General features: G+C 38.6%; 1 protein-coding gene across 2 annotated transcripts in view; it reads right to left on the bottom strand.

Annotated features, from left to right (window-relative positions):
• The window catches only part of GPC5 (glypican 5), a 1,663,234-nt gene that overhangs the window by 888,062 nt on the left and 762,896 nt on the right, over positions 1-12,276 (bottom strand). The gene's annotated exons all lie outside the window — the stretch shown is intronic.

The raw sequence follows: 12,276 nt of genomic DNA, 5'->3' as shown, positions 1-12,276 counted from the left end.
AATTTTAATTTTTTTTTGTTTTATTCCTGTGAAAAATGCCATTGGTATTTTGATAGGGATAGCATTGAATCTGTACATACATATAGAATGGTCATTTTAATAACATTAATTCTTTCAATCCAAGAAGAGTATATCTTTCCATCTGTTTATGTCATCTTCAATTTCTTTCATTTATATAAGTCTTACATTTGTCATATAATTTTTCAATAGTTCTTACAGGTTTTGTTTTTTTTTTACAGGTTTTTACAATTTTTACAGTTTTTATGTCTCCTGGAGAAGGCGATGGCATCCCACTCCAGTACTCTTGCCTGGAAAATCCCATGGACAGAGGAGCCTGACCGGCTGCAGTGCATGGGGTCACTAAGAGTCGGACATGACTGAGTGACTTCACTTTCACTTTTCACTTTCATACATTGGAGAAGGACATGGGAACCCACTCCAGTGTTCTTGCCTGGAGAATAGCAAGGACGGCAGAGCCTGGTGGGCTGCCATCTATGGGGTCGCACAGAGTCTGACACGACTGAATTGACTTAGCAGCAGCAGCAGCTAGGTTTATTCTTTGGCATTTTATTCTTTTTGATGCGATGGTAAATGGGATCATTTCCTTAATTTATATTTCTGAAGGTTTGTTATGAGTGTATAGAAATAAAATGGATTTCTGTATATTACTTTTGTATCCTGTAAATTTACCACATCTATTTATGAACTCTAATAGTTTCCTAGTAGCATCTTTAGGATTTTCTATGTACAGTATCATGCCACCTACAAACAGTGACAGTTTCATTATTCCTTTCCAATTTGTATCCCTTTTATTTCTTTTTCTTCTCTTCTATGGCAAGGAATTCCAAAACTATGTTTATAAAAGTGGCAAGAATATGCATCCTTGTCTTGTTCCTGGTCTTAAAAGAAATGCTTTCAGTTTTTCACCATTGAGGATAATGTTTACTGTAGGTTTGTCAAATATGGTCTTTATTATGCTGAGGTAAATTTCCTCTGACCTGCTTCTTGAGAAATCTATATGCAGGTCAGAAAGCAACAGTTAGAACTGGACATGAAACAACAGACTGGTTCCAAATAGGAAAAGGAGTAAGTCAGGCCTGTATATTGTCACTCTGCTTATTTAACTTAATGCAAAATACATCATGAGAAACGCTGGGCTGGAAGAAACACAAGCTTCAATCAAGATTGCTGGGAGAAATATCAATAATCTCAGATATGTAGATGACACCACCCTATGGCAGAAAGTGAAGAGGGACCAAAGAGCCTCTTGATGAAGGTGAAAGAAGAGAGTGAAAAAGCTGGCTTAAAGCTCAACATTTAGAAAACTAAGATCATGGCACCTGGTCCCATCACTTCACAGCAAGTAAATGGGGAAACAATGGAAACAGTGACAGACTGTATTTTGGGGGGCTCCAAAATCACTGCAGATGGTGATTACAGCCATGAAATTAAAGGACACTTACTCCTTGGAAGAAAAGCTATGACCAACCTAGACAGCATATTAAAAGCAGAGACATTATTTTGCCAACAAAACTCCATCTAGTCAAAGCTATGGTTTTTCTAGTACTCATGTACAGATGTTAGAGTTGGACCATAAAGAAAGCTGAATGTCAAAGAATTAGTGCTTTTGAACTGTGGTGTTATAGAAGACTCTTGAGAGTCTGTTGGACTGCAAGGAGATCCAACCAGTGAATCCTAAAGGAAATCAGTCCTGAATATTCATTGGAAGGACTGATGCTGAAGCTGAAACTCCAATACCTTGGCCACCTGAGGCTAAGAACTGACTCATTTGAAAAGACCCTGATGCTGGGAAAGATTGAAGGCAGGAGGAGAAGGGGACAGCAAAGGATTAGATGACCGGATGGCATCATCAACTCATTGGACATGAGTTTGAGTAAGCTCCGGGAGTTGGTGATGGACAGGGAAATTTGGTGTGCTGCGGTCCATGAGGTTGCAAAGAGTTGGACACTACTAAGTGACTGAACTGAACTAAATATTCATTTTAACACACTTTGCTTGTCCGTTTACCTACTGAAGGACATGTTGGTTGTGTCCAAGTTTTATCAATTATGAATTGTCTGTGACTAGATAACATCACCAATGCAATGGACATGAATTTTAGCAAACTCCAGGGGACAGCAGAGGACAGAGGAGCCTGGCATGCTGTAGTCCATGAGGTTGCAAAGTCAGACAAGACTTAGTGACTGAACAACAATGAACAGTCTTTTTTTTAAATTTTTTAATTTTTATTTTTACTTTATTTTACTTTACAATGCTGTATTGGTTTTCCCATACATTGACATGAATCCACAACGGGTGTACATGCGTTTCCAAACATGAAACCCCTCCCACCTCCCTCCCCATAACATTTCTCTGGGTCATCCCCATGCACCAGTCCCAAGCATCCTGTATCCTGCATCGGACATAGACTGGTGATTCGTTTCTTACATGATAGTATACATGTTTCAGTGCCATTCTCCCAAATCATCCCACCCTCTCCCTCTTCCTCAGAGTCCAAAAGTCCACTCTACATATCTGTGTCTCTTTTGCTGTCTCACATACAAAGTCATCATTGCCATCTTTCTACATTCCATATATATGTGTTAGTATACTGTATTGGTATTTTTCTTTCTGGCTTACTTCACTCTGTATAATCGGCTCCAGTTTCATCCATCTCATTAGAACTGATTCAAAAGAACAGTCTTTTTTAAAACATTAAAAAATATTCTGAGTTATTTTTATTCAAATAGGTGAACTCAACATGAGACTGTACCTGGAAAATAATACTACAAATATATACAGAGATCTGTTTTTAGCACAAATATTGAAAGTAAGAAATGAAACAGAACTCAAATTATATAATTACAGAACCCACAGATACAAAGAATGGTTAAGAAAATATAAATAACAATAACAACAATGTATTTTGAAATAGAACATAACTAACTCAAATGAAACAAATATAAGAGAAACAGAAAGTTTGTATAGTTTGATATGTGTTAACAAAATCAAATCCATACTGAAAAATCCTATTAACAAAATTCCTAGTTTATATGTCTTCTCAAGGATTATACCAAATATTTAAAGACTAAACTTATACAAATACTGTATAAAGAATTACCAGAAAAGGGAGAGAAAAATTCTCACCTTGGCCTGAGGCTATCATAGCCTCTGTATGGAAAACCTGTTAAGATGCTGCATGAAAGGGAAGTAACAATGGATCTTCATCATAAATGTAGATGCTAAAACCCTGGACAGAATATTAGAAAAGTGACTCCTGCGGCGTATCAAAATTATACTCAGTGGAGGTGACATTACCAGATATGATGGAATAAAGACTTGTGAGTATAGCTTCCCTAATCAAAGCAATGAGAGCATAGCAATAGTTGCCAAATCAAAATTCCAAATCCTTGGGAATGAACCAAAGGCTTGTAAGATCTGAGGATTCTTAGAGCAGTGAAACTATATGGTTCTAATAACAATAACACATGTTATTATAAATTTCTCCAAGCCCATAAAATGTACAATTCAAGAGTGAACCCTAATGGAAACTATGGACTCTGGATGATAATGATGTTTAATGCAGGTTCATCAGCTGTAACAGATGTACTACTCTGATGGGGAACTTTGATACTGTGAAAGCAATGCATGTGTTGGGGCAAGGGATGTATGGGAAAACTCTGCACTTCCTCTCAATGAGGCTGTAAACCTAAATTGCTCTAAAAAATACAGATTATTTTAAAAAAACTTAAAAACACAACTGTAAGGTAATCTTCATAGCTTTCCCCAGACTATTCCAATAAATAAGATCCTACTGTATTAGGAAATAAAAAGAAAGAAAGAAAAACAACTTAATCTCACAAGAATAGTGAACTTTTGCTCACTCTGCTATATTGTGATTCTGCTATATTCAGAAATCTGAAAAGCCACTGCTCGTGGCAAAAACATACTTATGCACAAGAAGACCTGAGAAGGCCCTAGTCTCTCACTTGTAGATGAATCTGAGGCACTGCACAAGCAAGAACTGGTGCCTAAGGCAAAGCTGTAAGCTGCCTGCAGGAGTTACGGGAGGCGTGTCCCAGCACACACAGAGCCCCTCGGCAAAAACAGAGTCTTCCTGATTCAGGTCATTTAAGAAAATCTCTAAAAAATAATTAGTTGAGACTAATTCAACTGAATAGAAATTAGTGGCCACTCATGACAATGAATACAGATTTTATAGAATTCAGGACAGTCATTAAGTAAATAAGCAGCAACACAAAAAAACTACAACAAAGAGTGACAGGAAAAGTAAAGCCAAAAAAACCCTGGCGAGGTGCAAATCTGATTTTGAATTATCACATCATCTACTCTAACATGTTCATTTTCCAATAAAATGTTATGTCACATGCAAAAATAAAAAATAAAAAAAAAGGCATTTTGTGCCCTATGCACACAAAAACAAAGAGCTAATGTACCTATCCCTGAGGAGGTCCAGATATTTTGTTTACTAGGTAAAATACTTGAAAAATTCATAAGATGGACTTAATAATTGATTTCAACTGACAGAAGAAATAATCAGAAAACTTTGCAATCCAGATTATCCATTTTGAAGAAGAAGATAAAAAGAATGGGAAAAAGTGATATAAATAGCCTAAATTTTCATTTTAAAAAATTAAGAAGAAGAGCAAACTAAATCCAAAGCCAGGAAAGAAAAGGAAATAATCATTATTTTAATGGAAACAGATAACAGAGGATAGGAAAACAACAGAAAAAAAAATCAAAGAAACCAAATTTATTTGAAACAAACAAACAAGAAATACCAAGCAAAACAACAACAACAAAAATTGTGGTCAGCTATATTGATCAAGAATAAGAGAGAGAAGACTCAAATGACAAAACTAAAGAATGAAACTTGCCATAACTTCTGATTTTACAAGAACAAAAAGGAATCTATGAGAATACGGTGAAGTTTTATACGTCAACAGATTAGATAACTAAGATGAACTCATTCTTAGATATGAACTATCAAAACTGAGCCAATAAGTAATATAATAGATCTGACTGAACATGGAACAACAGACTGCTTCCAAATAGGAAAAGGAGTACGTCAAGGCTGTATATTGTCACTCTGCTTATTTAAATTATATGCAGAGTACATCATGAGAAATGCTGGGCTGGAAGAAACACAAGCTGGAATCAAGATTGCTGGGAGAAATATCAATAACCTCAGATATGCAGATGACACCACCCTTATGGCAGAAAGTGAGAAGAACTAAATGCCTCTTGATGAAAGTGAAAGAGGAGAGTGAAAAAGTTGGCTTAAAGCTCAACATTCAGAAAACGGAGATCATGGCATCCGGTCCCATCACTTCATGGGAAATAGATGAGGAAACAGTGGAAAGTGTCAGACTTTATTTTTTGGGGCTCCAAAATCACTGCAGATGGTGATTGCAGCCATGAAATTAAAAGATGCTTACTCCTTGGAAGAAAAATTATGACCAACCTAGACAGCATATTCAAAAGCACAGATATTACTTTGCCAACAACAGTCCATCTAGTCAAGGCTATGGTTTTTCCTGTGGTCATGTATGGATGGGAGAGTTGGACTATCAAGAAAGCTGAGCACTGTAGAATTGATGCATTTGAACTGTGGTGTTGGAGAAGACTCTTGAGAGTCCCTTGGACTCCAAGGAGATCCAACCAGTCCATCCTAAAGGAGATCAGTCCTGGGTGTTCATTGGAAGAACTGATGTTGAAGCTGAAACTCCAATATTTTGGCCACGTGATGCAAAGAGCTGACTCATTTGAAAAGACCCTGATGCTGGGAGGGATTAGGGGCAGGAGGAGAAGGGGACGACAGAGGATGAGATGGTTAGATGGCATCACTGACTCAATGGACATGAGTTTGGGTAAACTCCGGGAATTGGTGATGGACTGGGAGGCTGGTGTGCTGCAGTTCATGGTGTCTCATAGAGTCAGACACGACTGAGCGACTGAAGTGAACTGAATTTCTAACAAATAAAATAAATGAATTAATCATGAATATACCTATTGCAAAAACAAACAAACAAACAAACAAACAGATGGCTTCACTGATAAATTCAATCAAATACTCAATGAAAACTTACCATCAATTCTTCAAAAAATCCTCCGAAAATTATACTGGGAGAGAACAAATCCCAGCTAACCTATTAAGTCAATATTACTATCTTATGAATATAGACACAAAAATCCATAACAAGATACTATCAAATCTAATACAGAACATATGAAGATTATATATAAAGCATTTAAATTAGTAAAGGAATATATTTAACAGAAGAAGCATAAAATCTGTACAATTAAAAAGACAAAGAATCACTGAAAGACAGGGGAGGGAAAGATGGCGGAGGAATAGGACGGGAAGATCACGTTCTCCCTCACAAATTCCTCAAAAGAACATTTCAACGCCGAGCAAACTCCACAAAACAACTTCTGTAGGCTGGCAGAGGACATCAGGCAACCAGAAAAGCAGACCATTGTCTTCAAAAACAGGTAGGAAAAAATGTAAAAGACGAAAAAGGAGACAAAGGAGGTGGGGAGGGAGCTCCGTCCCGGGAAGGGAAGCCCATCCCAGGAAGGGAAGCCCGTCCCGGGAAGGGAATTTTAAGAAGAGAGGTTTCCAAACACCAGGAAACACTCTCCCTGCCGAGTCTGTGGCGAGCCTTGGAAACACAGAGGGCAACATAACAGGAAGGAAAAATAGATAAATAATTAAAACCAAGAGATTACAAGCCCACCAGTAACTCCCCCAGCGGAAAAGCAGCACAGACGCCTGCATCCGCCATTGGGAAGTGGGGGCAGGGCAGGGACGCGCGGGAGGCGCGGGCTGCAGAGCTTTGCAAGAATCGGGCAGGAACGCCCCACACGCAACCAGAACGATCTAACTTGGGCTAGCAAACCAGACTGTGGGATAGCTACCACGCGAAAAGCTCCAACATAAGACACCGCCAGGACTGAGCACAGAACAAAGGACGGAGCGGCAAAAGCCGGCTGCAGACCATTCCCCGCCGGGGACAGGCAGCCAGAGCCGTAAGGACTGGAAAGGGGCAATTGCAGACCCGGAGAGACTTTACTTACCTAACTGCAAGCAGGCTCCTTTGCTAAGACTTCTGGGGGTGCTGGACAGTCACAGTCTGCCTCACGGGGTGCGCCAGCGGTCCACCCAGAGAGCTGAGCGGCAGCGGCGGAAAAGGTGACAAGCCGCGGCGATCGCGCTCGCCAAACTCCTGAGCTACTCGGACCTGGGAAGGGCACAAAGCGCAGTCCCAGCCGCATTTGTGCCTCTGAGGGCTGCCTGAGGGCCGAACCTGAGCGGCTTGGACCGGGGAAGTGCACGCAGCCTAGGGCCGGCCCCAGACGGTTCCCGGCTGAGCATCGTAGAGCCGGAGCGGTTTGTGCGCCGTGAGAAAGGACAGGTCAAGCGGGGCAGAGATACTGTGTACACACGACAGTGCTATTTGTTTGCAGCATCCCCCCTCCCCACAGCACGACTGAACTAGTGAGCCTAAAAACCAGCAAACAGAAGAAGTTAAACAGAGGGAACCACCTTGGAAGTGAGCCCACACGGCCCATAACATCAGAGAAGAGCCAGATATATTTTTAATTTTTTAATATTTTTAAAATCATTCTTTTTTTTTGCTTTTTGCTTTTTTTTTCCTTTTTTTTCTGAGCTTTTTTTTAATTGTTAAGTCTTCTATTTCTCCTCTAATTTTTATTTCTATAACCTAGTATTACTATTTTAAAAAAAAAAGACTTTTTTTTTTTTTAAGACAAACACCATATATACTCTTTGGATGGTTGTTGGTGTTTTGTTTTGTTTTTTTTTTTGTTTGTTTGTTTTTTAATAATTCTTTTTTTTTCTTTCTTCCTTTTTCCTTCTGCTTTTCTTTAATATTGTATCTTTGAAAATGCAACCTCTACTCCAGATTTTTAATCTTTGCTCTTAGGTTTTTGTTGTCAATTTTGTACATTTAAAAACCCAAACTTCACTACCCAAGTTTACCTGAGAGCGAGATTACTGGCTTGACCACTCTCTCCTCCTCTGGCCTCTCCTTTTTCTCCACAAGGTGGCCTCTGTCTCTTTTCTCCCCCATCTCTTCTCTATCCAACTCTGTGAATCTCTGTGTGTTCCAGACGGTAGAGAACACCTAAGGAACTGGTTACTGGCAGGATTTGTCTCTCTCCTACTCATTCCTCTCTCTTATCCTCCTGGTCACCTCTGTCTACTTCCTCCCTCTCCTCTTCCCCGTATAACTCTGTAAATACCTCTGAGCGGTCCAGACTATAGAGCGCACATAAGGTAGTGACTACTGGCTAGCTTGCTCTCTCCTCTCTTGATCTCACCGCATCTCATTCCAGTTACCTCTAACTACCCCCTCCATCTTCTCTTCTCCTTGTAACTCAGTGAACCTCTCTGAGTGTCCCTCAATGTGGAGAAACTTTTCATCTTTAACCTAGATGTTTTATCATCGGTGCTGTATAGATGGAGAAGTCTAGAGGCTACTGTAAAAATAAAACTGAAAACCAGAAGCAGGAAGCTTAAACCCAAAGCCTGAAAACATTAGAGAACTCTTGAATTCAGGGAACATTAAGCAATAGGAGCTCATCAAATGCCTTCATACCTACACCGAAACCAAGCTCCACCCAAGGGCCAACAAGTTCCAAAACAAGACATACCACACAAATTCTCCAGCAACACAGGAACACTCCCCTGAGCCTCAATATACAGGCAGCTCAAAATTATCCCAAAAACTTTGATGTCTCATAACCCATTACGGGTCACTCCACTGCACTCCAGAGAGAAGAAACCCAGCTCCACCCACCAAAACTCCAACACAAGCCTCCCTAACCAGGAAACCTTGACAAGCCACTGATAGAACCCCACCCAAAGTGAGGAAGCTCCATAATAAAGAGAACTCCACAAATTACCAGAATATACAAAGGCCACCCCAAACGCAGCAATATAACCAAGATGAAGAGACAGAGGAATACTCAGCAGGTAAAGGAACAGGAGAGTTGCCCACCAAACCAAACAAAAGAGGAAGAAGTAGGGAATCTACCGGAGAAGGAATTCCGAATATTGATAGTGAAAATGATCCAAAATCTTGAAATCAAAATGGAAACACAGATAAATAGCCTAGAGACAAGGATTGAGAAGATGCAAGAAAGGTTTAACAAGGACCTAGAAGAAATAAAAAAGAGTCAAAATATAATGAATAACACAATAAATGAGATCAGAAACTCTCTGGAGGCAACAAATAGTAGAATAACGGAGGCAGAAGATAGGATTAGTGAAATAGAAGATAGAATGGTAGAAATAAATGAATCAGAGAGGAAACAAGAAAAACGAATTAAAAGAAACGAGGACAATCTCAGAGACCTCCAGGACAATATGAAATGCTCCAACATTCGAATTATAGGAGTCCCAGAAGAAGAAGACAGAAAGAAAGACCATGAGAAAATCCTTGAGGAGATAATAGTTGAAAACTTCCCTAAAATGGGGAAGGAAATAATCACCCAAGTCCAAGAAACACAGAGAGTCCCAAATAGGATAAACCCAAGGCGAAACACCCCAAGACACATATTAATCAAATTAACAAAGATCAAACACAAAGAACAAATATTAAAAGCAGCAAGGGAAAAACAACAAATAACACACAAGGGAATTCCCATAAGGATAACAGCTGATCTGTCAATAGAAACTCTTCAGGCCAGGAGGGAATGGCAAGACATACTTAAAGTGATGAAAGACAATAACCTACAGCCCAGATTACTGTACCCAGCAAGGATCTCATTCAAATACGAAGGAGAAATCAAAAGCTTTACAGACAAGCAAAAGCTGAGAGAATTCAGCACCACCAAACCAGCTCTCCAACAAATTCTAAAAGATATTCTCTAGACAGGAAACACGAAAAGGGTGTATAAACCCGAACCCAAAACAATAAAGTAAATGGCAATGGGATCATACTTATCAATAATTACCTTAAACGTAAATGGGTTGAACGCCCCAACCAAAAGACAAAGACTGGCAGAATGGATACAAAAACAAGACCCCTCTATATGCTGCTTACAAGAGACCCACCTCAAAACAAGGGACACATACAGACTGAAAGTGAAGGGCTGGAAAAAGATATACCACGCGAATAGAGACCAAAAGAAAGCAGGAGTGGCAATACTCATATCCGATAAAATAGACTTTAAAACAAAGGCTGTGAAAAGAGACAAAGAAGGCCACTACATAATGATCAAAGGAACAATCCAAGAAGAAGATATAACAATTATAAATATATATGCACCCAATATAGGAGCACCACAATATGTAAGACAAATGCTAACAAGTATGAAAGGGGAAATCAACAATAACACAATAATAGTGGGAGACTTTAATACCCCACTCACACCTATGGACAGATCAACTAAACAGAAAATTAACAAAGAAACGCAAACTTTAAATGATACATTAGATCAGTTAGACCTAATTGATATCTATAGGACATTTCACCCCAAAACAACGAATTTCACCTTTTTCTCAAGTGCTCATGGAACCTTCTCCAGGATAGATCACATCCTGGGCCATAAATCTAAACTTGATAAATTCAAGAAAATCGAAATCATTCCAAGCATCTTTTCTGACCATAATGCATTAAGATTAGATCTCAATTACAGGAGAAAAACTATTAAAAATTCCAACATATGGAGGTTGAACAACACACTTCTGAATAACCAACAAATCACAGAAGAAATCAAAAAAGAAATCAAAATATGCATAGAAACTAATGAAAATGAAAACGCAACAACCCAAAACCTGTGGGACACTATAAAAGCAGTGCTAAGAGGAAAGTTCATAGCAATACAGGCATACCTCAAAAAACAAGAAAAAAGTCAAATATATAACCTAACTCTACAACTAAAGCAACTAGAAAAGGAAGAGTTGGAGAACCCCAGAGTTAGTAGAAGGAAAGAAATCTTAAAAATTAGGGCAGAAATAAATGCAAAAGAAACAAAAGAGACCATAGCAAAAATCAACAAAGCCAAAAGCTGGTTCTTTGAAAGGATAAATAAAATTGACAAACTATTAGCCAGACTCATCAAGAAGCAAAGAGAGAAAAATCAAATCAATAAAATTAGAAATGAAAATGGAGAGATCACAACAGATAACACAGAAATACAAAGGATCATAAGAGACTACTATCAGCAGTTGTATGCCAATAAAATGGACAACGTGGAAGAAATGGACAAATTCTTAGAAAAGTACAATCTTCCAAAACTGAACCAGGAAGAAATAGAAAATCTTAACAGACCCATCACAAGCACGGAAATTGATACTGTAATCAGAAATCTTCCAGCAAACAAAAGCCCAGGTCCAGATGGCTTCACAGCTGAATTCTACCAAAAATTTCGAGAAGAGCTAACACCTATCCTCCTCAAACTCTTCCAGAAAATTGCAGAGGAAGGTAAACTTCCAAACTCATTCTATGAGGCCACCATCACCCTAATACCAAAACCTGACAAAGATGTCACAAAAAAAGAAAACTACAGGCCAATATCACTGATGAACATAGATGCAAAAATCCTCAACAAAATTCTAGCAATCAGAATCCAACAACACATTAAAAAGATCATACACCATGACCAAGTGGGTTTATCCCAGGGATGCAAGGATTCTTCAATATCCACAAATCAATCAATGTAATTCACCACATTAACAAATTGAAAAATAAAAACCATATGATTATCTCAATAGATGCAGAGAAGGCCTTTGACAAAATTCAACATCCATTTATGATAAAAACTCTCCAGAAAGCAGGAATAGAAGGAACATACCTCAACATAATAAAAGCTATCTATGACAAACCCACAGCAAACATTATCCTCAATGGTGAAAAATTAAAAGCATTTCCCCTAAAGTCAGGAACAAGACAAGGGTGTCCACTTTCACCGCTACTATTCAACATAGTTCTGGAAGTTTTGGCCACAGCAATCAGAGCAGAAAAAGAAATAAAAGGAATCCAAATTGGAAAAGAAGAAGTAAAACTCTCACTGTTTGCAGATGACATGATCCTCTACATGGAAAACCCTAAAGACTCCACCAGAAAATTACTAGAGCTAATCAATGAATATAGTAAAGTTGCAGGATATAAAATCAACACACAGAAATCCCTTGCATTCCTATACACGAATAATGAGAAAGTAGAAAAAGAAATTAAGGAAACAATTCCATTCACCATTGCAACGAAAAGAATAAAATACTTA

The sequence above is a fragment of the Ovis canadensis genome, chromosome 10, assembly GCF_042477335.2.
Source record: "Ovis canadensis isolate MfBH-ARS-UI-01 breed Bighorn chromosome 10, ARS-UI_OviCan_v2, whole genome shotgun sequence".
Taxonomy (NCBI): domain Eukaryota; kingdom Metazoa; phylum Chordata; class Mammalia; order Artiodactyla; family Bovidae; genus Ovis; species Ovis canadensis.
This window is presented reverse-complemented; position numbering and strand designations above follow the sequence as displayed.